Below are 25554 nucleotides of genomic sequence, written 5' to 3' on the forward strand. Positions count from 1 at the left end.
GATGACGACTGATAGGATGTCCATATCTTCCCGTTTGTATGAATAATTATTAATGATGCACACGAAAGGGTTAACAAGGAAAAGTCTCCCTGCAGACACTCTCTTTTCTCTTGTGTGTGTTTTAGAGATGCGCGGTTTGCGGACACAACTGCGGAGTCCGCGGATAATCCGTGGACGTTTCTTTACAAAATAAGCACATTTCCAAAACAACAAGTTTTGAGCAAATGAACGACCGTCAATGACATTTTGAGAATACAATTGTATCTGTTTCATAACTGTTGTGTCTTTTATAATATATTTGCATTGTAAACGTGTCATGCACCCAAAAATGGAGCCACATGTTTTGCTTTATTCAAATTCAAGTGAGTTTAGTGTAATTTTCTACACTGTGTATATGTCCCTGTATTGTATTTTTGATAAATACTCTGACAAAAAAAATACTTTGTCATGAGAGCTGTTGTGCCAGGATTGTATTGAAGAAACTTCCGCCTACATTTCAGATGCAATCTGGGTGTTGAAGTGCGTGCTCTGTGTATAATTTGCTGCTCTCATCCTGTCTGTATCTACAGATAATGTACACAAGCAAGTATTTTACTGCGATTAATCAAAATGAATATGTGTGATTAATCAGATTTTGAAAATTATTTGACAGCACTCGTAATAAGTAATAGTTTTGGTGTGTGACCAGCTTATAGTACATATTTTTTTTACACATTTCTAAATAGATTGGTTTCTTTCTAGACAGCATAGTAGACCATTATTATGGCAAAGATCTATTGTGAAACTTCCGGAGTGTGTGTACATTGTCACATATGTAAAAGTATTAGATATCAATAAAAATTATTAATTTTAATGATCCATTTGGTTTGGTTTAGTTTGGTGTTGCATGCATACAATTACAATATGACACATCACATATTACAAGTTTTTCATTACAGCATGTCTGAAAAGGAGTAGGGCGAAGCAGAGCTTATTTATTATTTTTACCAAGTAACCTTCAGATGAGATTATTTAGTTACTGGTCATTAAATAAAGCACAGTACACCCATTCAGAGCCATATAGTGATAACATCTGAAAGAGGCAAAGGCAAAGGTGCATCCTTATCTGATAAACCTACACTACATAAGGAACTGAACGTCTCAAAAACATTAACTCTCCTCAAAATGCCAATAGTCCGTGTTTTGGGATTCACTCTTTTGGTGCTGCTTTCAGCGGCGGGAGCAGCAATGCTACAAAAGTGAGTGACACCTTGAGACGGCTTGCTCATCCTTTGTCAATTCTAAATAAATACGACTCACTAAATAATAATTTCAAGGTAATGTTTTTAATCAACTTGTTGTTGATGGAAGATTAAAAACCTTTGCAAAAACCATATATGTTGGCAGTTCATGTTGCGTGAACTTTGTGTCTTTACATGGTGTTCAGCAGAGGTGTGGACTCGAGTCACATGACTTGGACTCGAGTCAGACTCGAGTCATGAATTTGATGACTTTAGACTCGACTTGACAAAATGTAAAGAGACTTGCAACTCGACTTAGACTTTAACATCAATGACTTGTGACTTCACTTGGACTTGAGCCTTTTGACTTGACATGACTTGCTACTTTCCCCAAAACCTAAAGCTTAAAAAGTTATTTGGGAGCGCTCCGTAGCTTTCATTTTGTACGTGTCTGTCTATCAGCGTGTGTGCTGCGTGTCAGCGTGTGTGCTCTCAGTACAACAGCCAATCAAATTAGATCTACATTGTTTTCATCGCACAGCATTGATCCAATCAAATTGCAGGACAACCAATGAACAAGAGTTTTCAAACAACGCGCCAGTGAGAAAGATTTATACCAAAGTTGGTTTCGTTCGGGTATAAAAACTACGACTTGGTCAACGAATTGCCGTATGCAAATCACGCAGTTCGAATATTACAGACCGAGACGCAACAACTTCCAACTTCGTTCGACATTTGAAGTTGCACAAAGAAGGGTAAGTTTTGAATGTAAGATAACGTTTATTGGCTAAGTAACATGACTTTTATTTGCTGTGTAGTTAAATCAGTGAGGCTGTAAACTCACTGCTAACGTCATAACCATAGACATCTTATAAGGGTACACAGCATCGAGCGCTACTGCCTACTGGCGCAGACGAGACGCGGGGCCGCCATCTTGGAGTGGTGATCCGCTCCACTCAGTGCAATTCATTTGGCAGGAGCAATGAACTGTCAACGCATTTAATTCATTTTACCTCACTGAATACCACTCATTTTCACGCGCTTTTTTGTCATACGTGTAGCTATGATAACGGACACATGCTTTATTATTCATAGTTTGCTTAACAGTAATAGAATATTCTTGTACTCTATAAGTGACCAGACGTCCGAGATTAAAACTGGGAATATAATCCCAGAGAAGGGGGGAAAAAACGGTCAGCTATTTTTAAATTGAAGAAACAATATGATTACGTTATATATACATGCTACATAAACAATGTATGAATACATTAGATATCTATATATCTTATAGACCGTATCTCTGTTGCTGCAGCAGCAGAGAGTTTATTCTGTCGTGACACTTTGTATTGATATTTTGTATTACATTCTTCCCTTAAATGATCATGTTTACAGTGATTGTTATATATGTATTTTTTATGTATGTCGCTTTGGATAAAAGCGTCTGCCAAATACTTAAACATATATAAACACCTGAAAGTCTTTATATCAGCTAAAACCACCAATCTGTTTCACTGGATTCAGAATAAAACCAAATTCTGTTTTACCCAACAATGTTAGTATTTGAATATTGTTACTTGAAGACTTATTCCTGGTTACAATTATACTGTTAAGAAAGTATTGTCTTATATTTTGCCTAAAATGAGAATGCATTATAATCAATGGCGGCTGGTGAATTTTGTTTTAGGTGGGGCAGAAAGTTTGTAAACCAAACCCCTGTAGGGGCGTCATCCTCCCCCAGAAGATTTATTTGTGATTTTCACATACAAATATTGAAGATCTTTGCTCCTTCTCAACTCTGTGGTAATGTTATTTTCATAAAATACAACCAACAGTACATTAATGTTAAATCTTACTAGTGAAAAGTAATCCCCCGATTCCTATTTTCAACAGTCCGCTCATTTGAGCAGGAAAACGCTGAACACCAGCCCGGTGTTCTTTGTTTTCTACCTGTCAACTGTCAGTTTAGGCTGCTCGCCGGCTCCTCATCACCACTTCAAGATGCAAATTGCTCGCGTCACAGCAACCAATATTGCGTCTACTTATAAGATGTTTATGGTTATAACGTCATTTCAAACACGGCAATATGTTGCGTCCACTGCAGTTTGCTACCTTATTCATACTTTTTGTGAAGTGATTTTTTAAGCAGGGTTGCATGAGGTACCTAAACTTAACGTTACGTTAGTCAATGTATCACACACAGTAACATAACGTTAGACAGCGGTCAGCAGCACCGCGTATTTTAGCCACCTACAAAAAGACAAACATAGTCAAATAAAGGTCAGTTAAAATATATACTATATTAAAAATATGTGTACATATTGCATAGGGCCCTGACATCTAAAAAGTACAACTCTGTTCATTGTTATGTTCATGTATTTGTTATGTTTTTCATGTGTACGCACACATCAACACACATACAGTATGAGATGAGATCAATGAGATAAGGTAAGAACAGAATAGAAACTGCTGTGGAACTAGTTACAATGCAATATGCCATGGAAATACAATGTTAACACTTTTGTACAAATAAGTACAGTTGCACTTGTTTTTGCAAATGTGTTTATTCTGTAAAGGAATGAGTTAAATGTTTAAAGTTGTTTAAACTATTAAAATGACTGGTTAATAGTGCTATTATGAATTGCAATGTCAGTACTATTTTCTTTCCTGCTATTTCAAATGCACTTGTTTTAATAAATAAATACAGCGGTTTAAAAGCATACACAATCTGTGTAAAAATATTAGTCTGTGGTCAAAAGGACTTGAAAGGACTCGAAACTCAAAATGCAGGACTTGTGACTTGACTTGAGACTTTCCAGTCTTGACTTTGGACTTGACTCGGGACTTGCCTGTCTTGACTCGGGACTTGACTCGAGACTTGAGGGCAAAGACTTGAGACTTACTTGTGACTTGCAAAGCAATGACTTGGTCCCACCTCTGGTGTTCAGTGTTTTTTTTATAGAGAGCAGGAAAGTTTTAAGAAAGAAGTGTCAATGTACTTAATCATGTTTGATGTGTTCAACAGAAACAAGTACAATTACTACAAATATCACCCTATGTCAGAGGTAAATACACAACATACAATTAGATAGCATGCACACATGCACACACACACACACACACACACACACACACACACACACACACACACACGCACAATCACACAGTCTAACATCTTTCAATCCATCAGATTTCTGAGTGGATGGTTCAGATTGCAAAAGATCACCCCGACATTGTAACGAGAATGGAGTATGGAAAGACCTACGAGTTCAGGACTATTACCTTGCTCAAGGTAAAATAACCTTTTTATTTTATATGCTAAATCACAAATTAATAAAACACACATGTGTTCGCTTTCACTCCTTAGATTGGTGTAAATACTGGAGAGAAGAAGAAAGCTATCTGGATGGACTGTGGTATTCACGCCAGGGAGTGGATCGCTCCAGCCTTCTGTCAGTACTTTGTCAGATAGGTAATCATTGATAGGACACAGACAGAAATGTTGCATAAACAAAAACCCTGAACGTGATTTTATCATTTCAGATCCTGCAAACGTATAAGACTGACCCAAGAATAGGAGTGATGTTGAAGAACATAGACTTTTACATAACCCCAGTACTCAATATGGACGGCTACATCTTTTTATGGAGGGACAACTCTAGGGATGTGCGTATCGATCCTGTGGTATCGATATATCGATACTCACACGCTACTCATTTGGCATCACTTTTCTGAAAAAAGTATCGATATAAACCAAAAAAACGGCGTGTGGGGGGTGCAAGCATCACTTTCAGATGTTTTTGATGACTTACTTACTATGTGCTGGGACACCCCTGTACCTGGCAGAGTATAGAGCTGGCCCAGTCACGTGACAGGAGACAGCGAATGAGCGTCGTCAACGTGCAACACACACACAGCCAGCCGACAGCGATGCAGCCAGGCATATCCAGTGTTGTCCAATTGTTGACTTAAAACAGGCATTGTTTTGTTTTTTTTTAGTAATGTTTACTGAATATTTTTGTTTAAATGATTATCCTAAATTCAAATAATTTCCACACAGGGGAATTTACTGTTAGTTGAAAATTGCTTGAGTATTTAAAACAAGATAAGAAAGAGATACAATTTGGAGATTCTTCATCTTTGCATTACAGTTTTGTGTTTTTCCAAGAAAATCTTGAATATATGATTGAATGTGATTTTGGTTTTAATCTGTAACATGATTTCTTACATTTCGAAAACATTAGCCTATTTCATATTTCATTAATTGCTAATTATATCACAAACTTTAAAAAACAACTGCAGCTTCTTGCAACTCGGATTTGACTGTTAATTGGAAAGCCCTAATATTGAATTATTATTATATATAATATATAGTTATTATTATATATAATATTTAATTTATTTTTCATATTTATGTTATTTATTTTAATTTTACTTTTATTATATATTGACCATAATAAATGTGGTATAAATGGTCTGTATTTGTCTTGTGATTTGTCTTAAATAATAACAATAGTAATAATATTTTTGACTGACAAAAAATTGCCAATAAGAAATTATTGGTATCGGTATCGGTATCGGTATCGATGAAAATGCAAGACAAAGTATCGGTATCGTATCAAATCCTAAAAGTGTGGTATCGCCCATCCCTAGACAACTCGGTCAGTGTTGCATTTCTTGACACGTTTCCATTGTATTTTTCCATGGCCTTTTATTCAAAAAGACGTACTGTCATCACCAGATACAAAAGACAGACACGTGAGGACAAGATCATTAATACAGTGAAGCACTTCCAAATGACAGAAACAGCCACTACAGGACTAGACTAGAGATGAGCGTTTTTTGATTGATTGAGACTTTTATTAGTAGGTTGCACAGTGAAGTACATATTCCGTACAATTGACCACTAAATGGTAACACCCGAATAAGTTTTTCAACTTGTTTAAGTCGGGGTCCACTTAAATTGATTCATGATACAGATATATACTATCATGTATACTATCATCATAATACAGTCATCACACAAGATAATCACATTGAATTATTTACATTATTTACAATCAAGGGTGTGGAGGGGGTGGGAGGTAGGATATGGACAGCAAGTAGTGGACATATAGAGAGAGAGAGAGAAAGAGAGCGAGAGAGAGAGAGAGAGAGAGAGAGTTCAGAAGGCATAAGAAAAAGTATCTGCATTTGATTGTTTACATTTGATTATTAGCAATCCGGGGAGGGTGTTAGTTTAGGGTTGTAGCTGCCTGGAGGTGAACTTTTATTGCGGTTTTGAAGGAGGATAGAGATGCCCTTTCTTTTATACCTGTTGGGAGCGCATTCCACATTGATGTGGCATAGAAAGAGAATGAGTTAAGACCTTTGTTAGTTCGGAATCTGGGTTTAACGTGGTTAGTGGAGCTCCCCCTGGTGTTGTGGTTATGGCGGTCATTTACGTTAAGGAAGTAGTTTGACATGTACTTCGGTATCAGGGAGGTGTAGTGGATTTTATAGACTAGGCTCAGTGCAAGTTGTTTAACTCTGTCCTCCACCTTGAGCCTGCCCACTTTAGAGAAGTGGGTAGGAGTGAGGTGGGATCTGGGGTGGAGGTCTAGAAGTAACCTGACTAGCTTGTTATGAGATGTTTGGAGTTTGGATTTGAGGGTTTTGGAGGTGCTAGGGTACCAGGAGGTGCATGCGTCATCGAAAAAGGGTTGAACGAGAGTTCCCGTCAGAATCCTCAAGGTGCTTTTGTTGACCAGAGAGGAGATTCTGTAGAGAAATCTCGTTCGTTGGTTAACCTTTCTGATTACCTTAGTTGCCATTTTATCACAGGAAAGGTTAGCCTCTAGAATGGAACCTAGGTAGGTGACCTCATCTTTCCTGGTGATAACAATGTCACCCACTTTTATGGTGAAGTCATTGACTTTCTTAAGGTTGATGTGGGACCCAAACAGGATGGATTCTGTTTTACCCAAGTGTATGGATAGCTTGTTGTCAGCGAGCCAGGTGCAAGTTCTACACAGCTCGGCACTGAGGATTTTCTCCACCTGTGACTTGTCCTTGCCGGATACCAGCAGGGCAGTGTCATCCGCAAACAAAAACAATTCACAGTCGCATGCCGATGACATGTCGTTTATGTATATTAGGAACAGTAAAGGTCCCAATATACTGCCTTGGGGGACTCCACAGCTCACCGAGAGGGGGGGGGGGGGGACACGGTGCCGTTCACCTCTACCACCTGCTCCCTCCCCTCCAAGTAAGATTGCATCCAGCTCCATGAGGTTTTGTTAAATCCGATTGCTCTGAGCTTATCTAACAGTATAGCGTGGTTAACGGTGTCAAAGGCCTTCTGAAGGTCCAGCATGACCATGCCTCAGTATTTGCCCGCGTCCACCTCATGTTTGATGTGGTCGGTCAGATAGAGAAGACATGTGTCAGTGGAGTGGTTAGTTCTGAAGCCGGATTGGAATTTGTACATGAGTTTATTAGTGGCAAGGTAACTATCGACCTGTCCATAAACTATTTTCTCCATTACTTTCGAAATGGAGCTGAGAATAGAAACAGGTCGGTAGTTGCCAGGTTCCAATTTGCTTCCTTTTTTAAAGAGGGGAGTTACTCTTGCTATCTTAAAATCTTTTGGTACTTGGGCTTGTGTAATTGATAGGTTTATTATGTGCGTGATGATCGGGGCAATGATGGAGGTGTTACAGGTCCCGGCTTGGGTACCTGGTTACAGCTTATAATTATCCTGCAGTATGGACACAAGGATCACAAATTGAAACGTGTTGTCGCTCTCCCAAATTCCACTGGATTGTCTTTTTATTGAACCACACAAAATATATTCTGTCTCTTTCTTTTGTTTTTTTCCATTGTCTTTTCAACGTTCATATTTTTTGTATTATCACAATAACAATCAATATAACAATCATTCTGTCATTATTCAAATTCACACTACATAACACATAACACCATTCTCATTTTACATCATTTGTTCTCCTCATCAATATCTCTCATTTTCATTTCCGGCATAATACTGTTACTACAGTGTTCGCATCATTGTAGTATCACTACATAGCTTTGGCAAAGCCCACGTGTGAGTAGCTGCACCACTACAGTCCACACAGAAAGCAGACAGTGGCTAATGCTAACAACATTAGGAGAACTGGACCAATAAACAATATAGAAAGTTATAATACAAAAACGAACTCATATTGTACACATTTAGGCTCATTGCACTTGTCACTTTTACAGAAGTGATTAGAAAAATATTAATAGAAAAATAAACTGCAGCAGCCCACTTTGCATTACATTACAATGTCCCAAAACGAACACCAAACGTCATCATCCTCACATCAAACTAAAGCTCAGTGACTGCACTTTATCACACAATTATTTGTGTTTCAAATATAGCTGCTTTAAGGTCATTACTAACCTGCAGTATGGACACAAGGATCACAAATTGAAACGTGTTGTCGCTCTCCCAAATTCCACTGGATTGTGAAGTTTGGGCGGAAGTACGTCAGTGTACAAGAGACTCCCACGGTGAAACAGACCTACACTGCCCCCTGCTGTCAGTAGTTAGCTGTTGTTTAACAATCTGTTGGTATCCTAGTGTCACCATTAAATATTATTCACCTGAATATTATCAAAACAAATTATAAAAATACACAATAACAACTTTTTGTGGGTGTCACAGAGGCTGAGTCCCTGAGGAATCTGGAGGGAATATTATCAAGGCCGGTGGCCTTGTTAGGGTGGAGCGCGCTCAATTTTTTAAACACCTCATCAGCTGTGACCATTTCTAATTTGAAATCATCGTTGGATACTCCTAGCTTTCTGTAGAAGGCTTTAATGTGTTCTACACCAAAGCGACCAGAGTGGTGGGACAGCTTGTTGACAAGAGTTGCGGCTATGCTGGTGAAAAAGATGTTAAGTCTGCTAGCTACCTCCATTTTGTCTGTAATGAGGGAGTCACCCTCCTTGATGCTGATGTTGGTGAGTCTTGTTTTAAGTTTCTGGCTGCAACCAGGAAGCTGGCTGTTGAGAATTTTCCAGAGCTCACGTGGCTTATTTGTGTTTTCCTCTATTTTGTCGTTAATGTAATTTTTTTTTAAGGATTTAGTCAGGTTGGTTGACTTATTTCTTAATTTATTGCATTGCTTTTTGAGAGTTGAAAGGAGTAATTTGAGGTTGATGTTATTGGGTTGTTTATCTACTTCTGTTTTACATTTTTGGTATTCAGAGTATTTTCTGTCTCTGTCTTTAATGGCAGCTAATAGGTCCGGATTCATCCATGGTTCCGAGCGGGCTTTGACTGTTTTCACGGGAGCCATGTCATTTAGTATCTTTAGGAACGCCGTTTTGAAGCGATCCCAAGTAACATCGACCAGGTTGCTCGCGAGCACAGGGGACCAGTCCCACTCATCTAATTTTAAATTGAAATTGTCATTGGAGTATTTTTTGAGGGATCTAGATTGGGCCATTGGTTTTGGGTTTAGCTATTTTGCGGGTGCAGAAGGTTAGATAGTGGTCGCTAAGACCACAGATCATGACCCCACTATTTTTTATTTTAGGCCGGTCTGAAGTGAGAATGAGAGCTATGGTTGATTGGGTGGAATCACACACCCTTGTAGGTAGCGCTATTAGCTGGGAAAGACCGTGCAGATTACAAAACTTGCTGAAGGATCTGAAGACAGGCGCATCTTTGCGTTGAATATCTGTGTTCAGATCCCCAGTTATAATTTTCTCCACGTTGTCTGTCCCTGCCAAACATTCTTCCAAAGCCCCATAGAAATCACTCTGATTAGGGGGTCTATAAACAGTCCCTATTAGTACCGGCTTAGCGTTTTTAAATTTGATTTCCGCCCACACAGATTCCAGGTCATTGTGGTTAAGATCAGTGCGAGTTATGTATTTTATATCTTGGTGAATATACATACAAACGCCCCCACCGTGTTTATTCCTATCCTTTCTGATAACCGAAAAGTTTTCTATTTCTATCTCTGAGTCAGAAATACTTTGATCAAATTTGGTTTCAGAGAAACACAAAATTTTTACCTTCGTGTTGAGGAACATTTCTCTGATTTGGTCGAGTTTGGCTCCAGAGAGGCTGTTCACATTAAGGTGGATGATGTGTAGTCCACTGGAACCAAAAAGAGCATCAGAGTCCGCTGTGTTGTGGTACTGACCAGAAAAGTTCTTGGTTGTTATTGCTGTTGAAGTTGAAGAAGAGAAGGGAGAGAGAGGAGAGAGAGAGAGAGACATCTTCCTCCAGGTGAAGGGGGAGGGAGGGGGAGGGGCGGAGTTGGAGAGGGGGAGAGGGGGAGGCCAGGTAGGGTTGGTGGGGGTGGATTTCCTTTTGGCGGGCTTTTTTGAGGACAAAGAGAATAACGAAAATGTTTTTGTAAAGGCGCCTCTAAATCCAGTGTATGCCGCGTCCTCGACCGTCGTGGACCGGGGGAGAGGCCGCGTGGACCCCCGCCATCTCGTGCAGTTCCCCGCCATCTTCGATGACTGGTTCGCCGTCCACCGCCGCTGCTGCGTCGTTCACCGCCGCTGAGTCGATGCCTTCTCCGATGACTGGGTCGTCCTCCACTGCCGCCGCCGAGCCTCCGACCGTGTCGATGAACGGGGAAAAGTCCTCCGCCGAGCCGCCGATCGCTGGAGCACAGGTGAGCTTGAGCTGAGATGAGCCGGTAGCCGAGTTAGCTTCGATGGCGACGCTAGCAGTAGCATTGCTAGTCTTCGCCAGTCGGGACAACATTAACCGTATTGTTGCAGGTCCAGGGTTGAGTTCAGTGTCTCCTGATAGTAGAAGTAACAGTAGTATTATTGACTTTCTGTCTATCCTTCCAGTCAGGGGCATGTTCCCTTTGCCTCGATGGCCAGTCAAGCACCATGCTAACACGTTAGCTCCAAAGCCAAGGTGCTTTGCTGATGTATTGTCGTGGAGATAAAAGTCACTGTGTATGTCCATTTCGCGTTCTTGACTCTCATTTTCAAGAGGGTAAAGTATCCGAGGAGGTTTAAAATATAAATCCGTGATCCACAGTAGAAAAAGGAGGAAGTGTGGGATAATCCGAGCAGTTGTTTGAATTCCCGATCGGGAGCGAAAGAGAGTGCGACCGCTCATCTCGGCGTCCTGCAGTGATCTGCATACTGACTAGTATGTTTGTAGTCATGCTATGAGTTTGTTCATTGCTTCTGACTGTTAATAATCCTTTGAAAAATATTTGTACTGTTAAAATATGAGGTAGTATTACAAGAAAATACAGCAGAGAACAACCACTAAAAATATCACGACATGTTTCAGGGACTGGTCAAAATACTGACCGAGTAGTTACAGTCGCAGCCCTACTCAGGTCATATTGTGTCCCACACTTCACAAATATATATTTAGTTTATTGAAGACTGACAGGTGATCAGTCAAACTGAGGTATGTTTTTGATAGTCCGTATTACCTTAATGAGATGAAGCAACAGGTGCATCATTATTAACTTGTTACTCTGACCCATTTAGACTCGTCTATGGAGAAAGAGCATGTCACCAGGTCCTGCAGGCTGCAACTGCTCCGGGACCGACCTCAACCGCAACTTCATCACAAACTGGGGAAGTGAGCGTTTCAACCATAAAAACAAAACAATTGAATTGGCAATGCCACTTAGTGTTCATCGTGGTTGGTGAACAGGACTCGATAGAGAGAGACTTGTTGTGGCTCTAAACAAGATTTGTTTGTGGCCCCATTTCTGTCTTTAATATTATCGTACTAGTGTAACAGGCAGCCTAGTGAGTATTTCTAATACTGTATTACTATTGGCAACAAATAGATTTGGATATGGGAGCAAGAGTTAGTGGATAAAAGACAACCAACAAAAACAGTTCAAGAACAATTTATTTACTATAAATATTCAGGTATGAACAGTAAACAAAAAGATTCCATGGACAACTACAATTCAGTTCAATCAAATAATGGTCAAAGTTCACATGTTTATATTTCAGATAATGTCCAAAGTTTATATGAAAAGAGAAAAAATAGGTTGAAGGGGGAAATAAATCTCCTACCCCCAAGTGCTCTATACTGTAGGTAGCTCACCATTAAAAACCCAAATTATGATCCCAAAAAATATGCATTAGTATTTAGCATTTTGCTTCGGTCATCAAAATAGAAAACCCAATTCCCATGTAATTACACCCGTACGTAAAATATGCACGCACATTAGCTTTGTGTGTTAGTAGCTAATGGTAGCGACATGGATAACTATCATTCAGCAGATTTCAATGCACTAAATTAGTTGGATTTCTCAAAAAATCTGCCGGGAAATAAGATTTCTACATCACATGGAAACAGATGATCGTGTTTGGCTTTTTAAAAAATGGATTAACACACCTACATTATGCGACCTGTGTCAGGATGCTCTCAAAAGAGACACTTTATGAGACGTGACTTATAAACAGCCATATTTTGACACTAGAACTTTTTTGTATAGACATTGAATATGTATGATTTTTTTAGTCAGTAGGCAACAATAATAAATAGCGGTAGATCACATAACTTCCAGACAGCGTCGATTGCATCCATTGAAATCATCCAAAACAACATCGTCATTCATACTTTATTTTGTTATGTAAAAATTAAATGTCCGTATACAAAAAAATTAGACGTAATTGATGTAAAACAGCAATTAAAACTAGTTAGTTGATTAATAATTAGCCTATTGTAACAACATGACTGTAAATAGTCACCATGAAAACAATCAAATTAAAATCAAATAGTGTAGATAAAATACTGTGAGTTGTCATATGCACAATTTAAAAAAAAATGTTGCCTGGATTTTAACATTGATGCCTGTCTCACATTTTCTGAAAAGCTATTCTAGATTTAAGGACAATAAAACTGATTGGCAACACTAAATTGGCCCCAGTGTGTGAATGTGAGTGTGAATGTTGTCTGTCTATCTGTGTTGGCCCTGCGATGAGGTGGCGACTTGTCCAGGGTGTACCCCGCCTTCCGCCCGATTGTAGCTGAGATAGGCACCAGCACCCCCCGCGACCCCGAAGGGAATAAGCGGTAGAAAATGGATGGATGGATGGAAAACTGAAACGCAGCCTCACCATGTTTTGTCCTGACTCTGGTACCAGCAGAACACCACTAGTGTTAAACCACTGCCGGTAGTGTTCTTACATTTTTTTATTTAAAAAATGTAACTGTGAGCAAGTTGCAAACATCCTAATGACTCAATGTTGTGCAACATGTTCAATTCATTTATTTAAAGCCGATTCAATACTACTATGTCATTTGGGCATTCATTGAAAAACTAACCAAAACAAAAATGGGAAAAACTATGAAAAAATAGATGTTCTTTAGACACTATATCTTAGTGGAAAATGTTTAGCTACAATATAAACTTCAGTAGTATGGTTGTTTTAGAAATACGTTAGTAAATCTGTCACAATGACGACGTTCAAAGCAATGTTAAATTAGTCATTAGCTGCTAAACCAAACTAAGACTATTACAAAGGAAATGTTGACTCACCAGTGCCGCTGAATAAAAGTTTAGTAGAGACAAAGTATAATTTATATGTAGTATCTGCAAGTCTAAGAAATAACATGTTTTGCATATCGTGAAAGATTACATTCCCCCTGGAGAAAGCAGCCGGACAGTTCTTGCAAACTGTGGTCTATCATTTAGGGCAGGTAAAAAAGTATGACCAGTACGTGTGACATGCACAGGTGGATTACATACACTTTACAAAAGCAAGGCTTAGTAGTTAACAGGGGTGTCCAAACTGCAGGCCAAGTGTGGCCGGCCAGTAGATAAGAAATCTTGCCCGTAGTGTGTCTCGAGATTAATTCAAAATACTTTGCAGTCTAATTGCCACATCCGTGACCTACAAGAAGGCAGACATGAGCGGAAACAGAGCCCGAGCAGCTGTGGAGATCTACTCCCAGGTCCTGGGCGTCTCTGATGATAGCACGTTGGGCGTCCATGAAAAAGTCAATGCTGCGGCTGGCAAGGAGGAGAAATACGGACGCAAGACGGGGGCTTCTGCAGTAGGCGAGGAAGGCAAGCGCCTGACGGGGACTCCTGCGGAAGGCAAGCTGAAGGTCAAACTGGAAGTTGAGCTGGAGGTCCAGCTGGACGCAGGGCTGGAGGTCGAGCTGGACGCAGAGCTGGAGATCTAGCTAGACGTAGAGCTGGAGGTCTAGCTGGAGGTTGAGCTGGACGCAGAGCCGGAGGTGGCATCTGCGGCCTTGCAGAAGGAAGAGCTGGCGGCGACCTTACACACGGAAGCGCTTCTGAAAGCCTTGCAGGAGGACGAGCTGGTGGCGGCTGCCTTACAGGGGGAAGAGCTGGCGGGGTTGCAGGAGAGAGAGCTGGCAACGTCCCCGCTGGTGAAGATGTGGGCGGTGACCTCAGAGGCGGTTGCCAGCCTTGCTGGAGAGAGCTTTGCATCCTCAGTCGCAGAGCTGCCAGTACTAGCCCCTCGCCCCTCAAGAAGCCAATACCAGGCACTCTCTCTGGCTGGAGGAAGGAGGCGTTGACACATGGCCTCAGCTGGAGAAGACGCCAAGGGTGGGCGGACGGAGGTTAGGAGCAGGGTTGTTGCTCCCTCCCTTGCAAATTCATCCCAGTGTTCAAGTGGAACCGGAGCAGGCATCTGCCGTGGAGCAGGAACCAGAACATATGGTGCCAGAGCCCTGTTTGTGCGAGGAGCAGGAACAGGTCTTGGGGACGGGGCTTGAGCTTTAAGAGGCTGGGGTAGGTTCAGGCACTTGGGTTATTATGTGGTCGCTCGGCAGGAGCTGGTTTGCTGCCTTGGCCAAAAAGTAAAGACCTGGCTGCTTGGTTTGGGCTGGCTAGCTGCATTAGCCAGAGATAGAGAGTCTGTGCCGACAGTGTTCTCAATGTCCTCCGCTCGCGCTCGTCGCTCACTTCGGGCGCTGGTGGCGTGACATCATCAGTCTGCAACGGCTTCGTGAATTGACTAATAGCCCAAGATAGGAATTTTTTTGCAAAAGGATGAATTACCGTTTTCAAGCTGTGGCGGCGAGGAGAGAGCGGACGTCTGGACGTGAGTCCAATGTTGGGAAAGTTTGCAGGGGGAAGCCGCTGGGGTCGGCTTTCGTCTGTGTCGAGCATGGGTTGGCAGTGTGGTGGTGGCACTGTACCAAACTGAGTATGTGTGTGTGTATGTATATATATATATATATATATATATATATATATATATATATATATATATATATATATATATATATATATATATATATATATATATATATATATATATATATATATATATATATATATATATATATATATATATATATACACACACACACATACTCAGTTATATTATTATTATATATTATTACTGTATATATACAGTACTGAGTATGTGTGTGTGTGTGTATATATATATATATATATATATATATGTATATATATATATATATATATATATATATATATATAACTAACTCTTGTCATTATATAACATTATGACTGTTACACATGGAGACCTGTCTAGTCTCAGCCTACAATGGACATATTTACTAAGCTAGGGGTGTCCAAACTTTTTGACCGAAAGTCGACTGTATGTAAAGTAAAGTGGCGGCGAGGAGAGAGCAGACGTCTGGACGTGAGTCCAATGTTGGGAAAGTTTGCAGGGGGAAGCCGCTGGGGTCGGCTTTCGTCTGTGTCGCATCGGTTGGCAGTGTGGTGGTGGCACTGGACCAAACTGAGTATGTGTGTGTGTATATATACACTATATATATATATATATATATATATATATATATATATATATATATATATATATATATATATATATATATATATATATATATATATATATACAGTGGGGCAAAAAAGTATTTAGTCAGCCACCCATTGACAATCAATGGGTGGCTGACTAAATACTTTTTTGCCCCACTGTATATATATATATATATATATATATATATATATATATATATATATATATATATATATATATATATATATATATATATATATATATATATATATATATATATATATGTATATATATACGTCGTGGGCTTCAATCAACGAAACGTCGATGAAGCAGGGTGCCCACCCGAAGACCCCAATGACATACTTTTACTATATACTGTATATATATATAGATATATATATCTATATATATATATATATATATATATATATATATATATATATATATATACAGTATATATATACAGTATATATATATACATATATATATATACTGTATATATATACATATATATATATACTGTATATATATATACACATATATATATACTGTATATATATATACATATATATGAATATATATATATATATATATATATATATATATATATATATATACATATATTAGGGCTGCAACTAACGATTAATTTGATAATCGATTAATCTGTCGATTATTACTTCGATTAATCGATTAATAATCGGATAAAAGAAACAAACTACATTTCTATCCTTTCCAGCATTTTATTTAAAAAAAAACAGCATACTGGCACCATACTTATTTTGATTAATGTTTCTCAGCTGTTTGTAAATGTTGCAGTTTATAAACAAAGTTTTATTTTAAAAAAAAAAAATATTTTTTTTAAAAGCCTCTGCGCATGCGCATAACATAGATCCAACGAATCGATGACTAAATTAATCGGCAACTATTTTTATAATCGATTTTAATCGATTAGTTGTTGCAGCCCTAATATATATATATATATATATATATATATATATATATATATATATATATATATATATATATATATATATATATATATATATATATATATATATATATATATATATATATATATATATATATATATATATATATATATATATATATCAGTGGCGTGCCGTCACTAGAGGCAGGGGAGGCACGGCCTCACCTGCCATCATGGAAAGAAAAAAAAAGTAAAAAGAAAAAAAAATTAATTAAATTGTTATATGTATCAGGTGATAATACTAAAGTTATTTTCCATTTAACTTCACCAGTTTTAGATTATTTTTATTTTTATTTTCACATTTGCCGTTCAAATACTGATCAGCAGCCAGTTGAGGCACGTCACTGATTTGTGCCTCAACATGGATTGTGCGCAATGACTCGGCTAACTGCTGGCCTGCTGTGCAGTGAGACTGTATTGCTATATGAATTATATTATACATTTCCATAGTTTAGTTAGCTGAGGTATATATGTACAGTGTATTTTGTCAACATCTGTATGTGTGTAACGTATTTCTTGTGCTGAGCGATCATAAAACTGGAGGCTCGTCTCATAACCCCGCCTCCTGGTGCCAAGCACCTCCGCCGCAGAATACACCCCCGACGGGAGCGCCGCGGCCACACCAACCAAAGTCCACACCCAAACCCTCCAGGTGCAAGACCGAATCCACCCAAAAAAGTCACTTAACAAGAAGCCAAAAAGTGCAAAAACAACAATGCTCGCGCTGCAGGAGCCGCAAACAACCGCAGGGACACAACATTAGGTACACCTGCACTGCAGGTTCATATGTTTGTAAATCTGACTGTGATGATGCAGTCGTGCCTCACCAGACATTAACCTCACCGCACGCCACTGATATATATATATATATATATATATATATATATATATATATATACATATATATATATATATATATATATATATATATATATATATATATATATATATATATATATATATATATATGTATATATATATATATATATATATATATATATATATATATATATATATATATATACAGTATATAGTAAAAGTATGTCATTGGGGTCTTCGGGTGGGCACCCTGCTTCATCGACATTTCGTTGATTGAAGCCCACGACGTCTCCAGAGGGCTCAACAGTGTACCTAGCGTCCCAGGTACACCCCCCTCCATGCCATACCCTCCATATCCTGTCGGACTCTGCATGGCAGGGTCGTCCTTTTCCCTGAGTCAGGCCTAAGCATGACCGCATACCATTGTCTCTTATTTTACTGCCCAGTTGGGGTCCTTGCGCTTTATCCAGAGCCAGTTGCTGGCTTTTTCGGCAGCACTTGACATAGACTTGATAGCCTGTTGGAGGGAGCGTCCCTTCACCCCCATTTTTCTCAACAGACTGATGGTAGATGTGGCAATAAATCCCCTGCATCCCACCTTTACTGGGAAAATGCTGGTCTTCCAGCCGTTCTGGGATGCTTCAGCTGCCAGGTCAGAATATTTGTTTTTTTTCCTCTCGTAAGCCTCTTCAACCCCTTTTTCCCATGGTACTGTCAGCTCCACGACATAAGCCAGCTTTGCTGTTGGAGACCACAGGACTATGTCTGGCCGGAGTGTTGTAGCCATTATTTCTGGGGGAAACACAAGCTTTTTATCAAGGTCTACTTCCAATTTCCAATCTCGAGCCGACTGCAGGATGCTTGCATTATTTGGTGTCGTTTGACACTCTTGATGTTGGCCAGCTGGTACAAAATGTGTGAAGTGGACCTTTCCTGCTGGTGTTTGTGGGAGATTGTTTGTGGTGGTTTGCCTCTGTTCCAGTGTTAATACAAGCTCTCTGAGTACTTGGTTATGCCGCCAAGTATAGCGTCCTTGGGTGAGACTTATAGTACACCCTGATAGGATATGCCTTAGAGATGCAGGTACTTGGCAGAGGGAACAGGCGGGATCTTCTCCGTACCAGGTTTTCAGATTTAGGGGGGACGGTAGCAGGTCGTACGTGGCTCTGATGATAAAACTCAGCCGTGCTCCCTCCATCTGCCAGATGTCATACCAGTTGAGCTTTTTCTTCTCCAGGCTTTCCCAGTTGGTCCATCTCCCCTGCTTGGCCATTGAGACGGCTTTAGCATGTCGCTCTCCCTCCTCCTGTCTCCTGACTTCCTTTACTACTAGCCGTCTCTTCTGCTCTGATGTTGCTTTGTGCCATAGGGGAGCTTTTGGGATGAGTCCGAGCCCTGCTCTCCCATGCTGTACTTGCCCAACCACATCTCTAAATTGAAGAGCAGACTTTGCACTCTGAACCGCTTCTGATGGAATCCACTTCCTTCCCGCTGTTACTCGGGGGGCCGCTGTTCGAATGACTGCATCCTCAGTTTCAGTTAGCGTCATGACCAGCCTTGCTTTGGTGCATTTGAATTCTTCCACCAGTCCTGAGATTGGTAATTCCAATTTGCCATGCCCATATAGCCCGATGGAACTGAAGCATCTTGGAAGTCCAAGCCACTGTTTCAGCTGTGTGCTTATCACACGTTCCAATTTTTCAACCTTGGTTATAGGGATTTCGTACACAGTTAAAGGCCACAAGAGTCTTGGGAGTATGCCAAATTGAAAACATGACTTTTCCTGGCAACAAGGTTTTATTGATGCGATCCATGTAAGTGATGGTATCCTTTTTTAGTTGCTCAAACTGCTCGGTGTCTTTGAGCCTTGCGTCGTACCACCTTCCCAAGCTCTTTACTGGCATTTCTGACACAGTTGGTACTGGTGTTCATTAATAATGACATGAAATCTCTGGTCTGTGACTTAGCCTTTCACAATGGAGATACTTCTGCACTCGCTGGGCTTTAACTTCATCCGTGCCCATGTTATATTTGAATGTAGTTTCTCCAGCAGTCTCTTGGTGCAGGGGACAGTTGTTGTGAGTGTTGTTATATCGTCCATATAGGCTCGAATTGGTGGTGATCTCTGACCACATTGTAGTCGTTCTCCTCCAACCACCCATTTCGAGGCTCTAATAATGATCTCCATTGCCATCGTAAAAGCCAATGGGGAGATGGTGCACCCAGCCATGATGCCTACTTCCAGAGATTGCCACGTTGTAGTGAAGCCTGATGTTGTGAGGTAAAACTGCAAATCCTGGAAATAGTGTTTTATGAGATTTGTGATTGTAGTTGGCACTTGGAAGAATTCAAAGGCAGTCCACAGCAATGAATGAGGGACTGATCCATAGGCGTTGGCCAGATCAAGGAACAAGACATGAAGATCTTTTCCTTCTTTTTTCGCAGTCTGGATTTGATGCCATATGATGCTGTTATGTTCGAGGCATCCAGAGAAGCCTGCTATGCCAGCCTTTTGGATCGATGTATCAATGAAGTGGTTTTGCTTCAGATACTTTGTTAGTCGCTGTGCCAATACGCTGAAGAAAATCTTGCCTTCGATGTTCAGAAGGTTTATTTGGCGACACTGTTCAATGGTGGTTGAGTTCTTTTCTTTTGGGATAAGCACTCCTCCCTCTCTTCGCCAGGCTTTCGGGATGATCTGCTTGTCCCACACCACTCTCATGTTTTTCCACAGGAATTTCAGAACCTCTGGAGCGTTCTTGTAGACACTATACAAAACACCATTAGGGCCTGGTGCAGATGCCGATCTTGCCTTTTTTACTGCCTGCTTCACCTCGCTCAGTTTGGGAGGGCTGACATCAACCTGATGTTGTGCGGGTGATATAGGAGGGATGTCAGTGGGGACAATGATAGGTTCATGTTTTTTCTCATCAGTATAGATGGTTCTCAGATATTCTTCAACCTGGTCTTTTGATGTTTTCAGAGATCCACTCTTCTGTTTTGTGAAAATCCCTTTCACAAATTTAAAGGGGTCTTTGCAGAAGTCGGTTCTGGCTTTTTCTTTCTTCTTCCGACGCATCCTTAGGCTTTACGCTCGACGGAGTTTTGAGAGTCTCTGTTTTAATTCCTCTTGAAGTAGCTCGATGCCTTCCCTTTCTTCTGCTGTCGCCTTTCTCCACAACTTCCTTAGCTGTCGTCTTTCTTTTACAAGTAGATGGATTTCTTGAAGCCGGCGAGATTTGGGGGCGGAAAGCATGTCTTTCTTTCTGACTTGTTCCTTCACTCCACATCTCTTCTCTCCGTAGCTGTAAATTAGGTCACCCATCTTCTCCAGCTTCTTTTCGGCTGATTCTTTGATGTTACTTAGGAAAAGGCTTAAGTCTATGTTGATGATTTCCCACTCCTTGCTGTTAGACTTTGGCCATTTCACCAACGGCTTACGTCCTTGCATGTTTTCCTTTTTGCGGTGTACTGGGTATGGTCTTGGACTGGTGGTTCTGCCTGAAGCTTCCTCCTCATCGTGCGGGGTGCTGATGCTCTGCAGACTGTGGGTTTCTTCCTGCCGCTGAGTTTCTTCCGACTGATTTAACCTTCTTCTTAACAGAAGCCGGTCAATGCGGGGCCCTGGGTTAGGGGGTATATATATATATATATATATATTATGTCAGACCCACTCGACACCGAGGATGTCGTTGTGGCTTGTACAGCCCTTTGAGACACTTGTGATTTAGGGCTATATAAATAAACATTGATTGATTGATATATATATATATATATATATATATATATATACAGTATATATATATATATATACTATATATATACAGTATATATATACAGTATATATATATATATATATATATATATATATATATATATATATATATATATATATATATATATATATATATATATATTATATATATACACTGTATATATACACACACACATACTCAGTTTGGTCCAGTACCACCACCACACTGCCAACCCATGCTCGACACAGACGAAAGCCGACCCCAGCGGCTTCCCCCTGCAAACTTTCCCAACATTGGACCCACGTCCAGACGTCTGCTCTCTCCTCGCCACCACTTTACATACAGTCGACTTTCGGTCAAAAAGTTTGGACACCCCTAGCTTAGTAAATATGTCCATTGTAGGCTGAGACTAAACAGGTCTCCATGTGTAACAGTCATAATGTTATATAATGACAAGAGTTAGTTATGACCGAAGCCGGACGCTAGGTAACACTCACGCACACACGATCATGGCATTATTTGGGCCTGACGGTGTTAATATAGGTACCATGAACTCAAAGTCCTGAGATGACACCATTTCGAGCTATAATAACTTGTTGCCTGGCTGCTCAAGGTAATTGATATATATTTTGGCTAGATCTCCTAGTACTTGCAGTGATGCTTCTAAAGCTGTTGTTCAATGATACATCGCCGACGTCTCCTTTGATCAATTTCACACCCAAATCATCCTTCTGCTCGGGAGAAGGTGACGAGATCAGCGATACACCACAGTATCCATGAGGTCTTTCAATCCAGCAAAGTAGAAATAGCAAACACCTGCAGTACACGACAGCCACGTTGATGATTAGCTATTGAAGCGGCGGGTTGCCATGATCACGGTAGCCCTCTAGTTGTTGTAGCCCTAAAAAAAATTCAGTAGGTGTTTATGCCAGTCTTGCGTGTGAACAATAATAGTTATAATGCATGTGGATCCTATATTTCTAAGTTTTCTGATTCTTTTCGTAGCGATCGGCGTGTCATACGACTGCTGCCAACAAACCTTCTGTGGCAGAGCTCCTGAGTCTGAGCCTGAGACTCAGGCTGTCACCTACTTTGTAGGAAGCTTCTTGTGTTTCCTCACCATCCACTCCTACAGCCAACTGCTCCTGGTTCCCTATGGACACCCTAACTTCACTGCCACAAACTACAAGGAGCTGGTATGTTAAATCCCTTTTACACTGCAAGATCTTTACCCAAGAACTGTTGGGAGCGTGAGAACCGTTGCCAAAATTAAGCTGCTGGCCTCCTTACAGGGTTGTAGCGACTCCCAAAATGGTCGTGTCGCTTCAAATGAATAACCAGGGTCCTTCATTAGATTTTGGGAAAAATAAGGCCTTAAATGGCATTAAGAAGCATTAAATTGGATGTCCAGACTCATTAAAAAAATGGATACAATTGTAGGCCTGGCCTGATAAAGAATAAATAAGTCAGTTAACTGAACGATGAATGAAAATGAACTTAGTAAATGTGAATGTTGTCTATCTGTGTTGGCCCTGCGATGAGGTGCCGTCTTGTCCAGGGTGTACCTCGCCTTCTGCCCGAGTGAAACTGGGATAGGCTCCAGCCTCCCCGTGACCCCGAAAGGGACAACTGGTAGAAAATGGTTGGATGGAACTTTTCCGTAATCGTTAAATTGCAACCTCTGTTTCTTTTCTTTGGTTGTGGAGAAAACCAAACTGGATGCAAGAGGTCTCACTCTGTGCATCGCTCTCAGCACCTGAGCACATTTATTCGACAGTAGAATTACATGAACAGAGTAAGCCTCTTTTCAGTCATACACAATCTTTGTTTAGGTATGAAGTGAATTAATTAACTCATATTATGTTCTACATATGGTGAATGTTTATATTCAACTTGGAGAAAGCGAACCACCAGGTTTAAGTAAATAATGGTTGAGAAGGAGCCTTAGTTGGACATTCGAATGTGGACTGGAATTAACTCTCGCTTGAGAAGAAGCAATAAAACCAGGCTTCGGAATGCAAAAGTTATAGCTCTATCCGGGCGGAGAGATTCCATGTTTATCTTAAACGTCAACCTTTTGTTTCTACCTTCAAGGTACTCAAAGCGCTTTGACAGTATTTCCACATTCACCCATTCACACACACATTTATACACTGATGGCGGGAGCTGCCATGCAAGGCGCTAACCAGCAGCCATCAGGAGCAAGGGTGAAGTGTCTTGCCCAAGGACACAACGGACGTGACTAGGATGGTAGAAGGATAAAACACTGAATATTGACAACATATGAACGTCACACCCCCTCTCCATCCACATATTTTACAATCAAGCGAAATGCAACAAACAGTGAAATATGAACGTGAAGGGTATAACAAAAAATCTCACCTACTATCTGATAAATCTGATATAGCTTCTAAGGTTTAAAACTTTGTTGTAAAAATCTCCTTCAACGTCTGTCCCTGACACCCACATTTCAGACTGGCCACACTGGAAACACTCTGTGGAAACGCTCCCCACCTACACTGCTTGGTGCCTCGTCTGAGCTGCTGTGACTTAGATAACCATAGTAACTAATTAGATTACCATAGTAACTAATAAGATGACCATAGTAACTAGTATATCATGCAAAAGCGCAAATCCCAACCATTGAAAGACTTAGTATAGTTGAAGACTTACAGTCATTTAAAAACATCACTGCACATCATAATGGCAGCTACACTTTACATCTTAAAGGTCTAAAACAATTATTTGGGAATGTCCGGCGGGCCAGATTGAAAAACTTAACGGGACGCATGTGGCCCCCGGGCCTTAATTTGCCCAGGTCTGGTATAGAGTATTTTTATTTTTGCAAGCATTTTGCAGTCCTCTGATCATCCATGGATTTTTAAAAATATATTTATTTATTTTTACGATAATGTATAATCGGACAATTTTAATCATACAAGGATATGTATTTTTCTACAGACATAGACATTATCCAAACTATGACTCATTAGATCATTTCTAAATGCAGTTAAAGATGACTCCGTTCTTATCCTCTGTCACAGTTCAATTAAATGTGGAACAGAGGAACCCAAGGATGCAGATGGAATTGTGAGTAAATAGTTATTTACTTAAACAAAAGTAGCAATCACCACAATTATCCAAAAATAGAATATAACAAAAAGCGACGGTGCAAAAAGAGCACCGTGATAAAAAGAACAAAGGCTAATATACAAACTAACTAACTTGGGTCGGAGTTGCAAGACGTGCAAACTCTCAACGTACATACCCAGCTGGATGGCACTGGAAATAGCCAAGATGGTACGTAGGACAAAAAATACAAGGAGCATAGGATTCTTCATACAATCAGTCAAGGAGTGGAATAGCCGAGTGCCATCCAGCCGACCAGGTGCTGCTTAAATAGTGCTGGTAGATTAGACACAGCTGTGCACGTCTTGCAGCTCCGCCCACAGGGAAACAGGAACTCTGAGGAAGACAAAAAGTAAGAACCAGGTCTGCTGCACCAAACAAGGAAAACTGAGCATACAAACCACAAGGTGGCAGCAGGCGGTGACAGTATTCCCCCCCTAATCAACAGACGCCACCTGGCAGACCTCCTGGTTTACCGGGAAATCTATGATAAAAATCAGAAATTAGGGACTTATCAATAATAAGGGATCGTGAAATCCAGGAGCAATCCTCTGGGGGGTAACCCTCCCAGTTGATCAGAAACTGCACACCCCCGCCTCGCTTCCTAGCGTCCAGAATGGTTTTGACAGTGAAGGCTGGATGACCCTCCACCTGCTGAGGAGCAGGGGGAGACACAGGTGGAGGACTAAGGTCGCTCGACTCGACGGGCTTTAGGCGGGAAACATGGTAGACAGGATATGACTTGAAGGACTTTGGTACCTTGAGTCGAGCTGTGACAGGAGTTATCATCCGCTCCACCTCGTATGGTCCGATGAATTTAGGTGCCAGTTTCTTCGACTCTCCTGGTAGTGTAATGTCTTTTGATGATAACCAAACCCTCTGGCCGGGTGTATAG

At 40.4% G+C, this 25554-nt stretch overlaps 1 pseudogene; it reads left to right on the plus strand.

Moving 5' to 3' along the window:
* Nucleotides 1–4222: 4222 nt before the first annotated feature.
* LOC133654395 (carboxypeptidase O-like) lies at nucleotides 4223–25015 on the plus strand (annotated as a pseudogene).
* Nucleotides 25016–25554: the final 539 nt, after the last annotated feature.

The sequence above is a fragment of the Entelurus aequoreus genome, linkage group LG07 (assembly GCF_033978785.1).
Source record: "Entelurus aequoreus isolate RoL-2023_Sb linkage group LG07, RoL_Eaeq_v1.1, whole genome shotgun sequence".
Classification (NCBI taxonomy): domain Eukaryota; kingdom Metazoa; phylum Chordata; class Actinopteri; order Syngnathiformes; family Syngnathidae; genus Entelurus; species Entelurus aequoreus.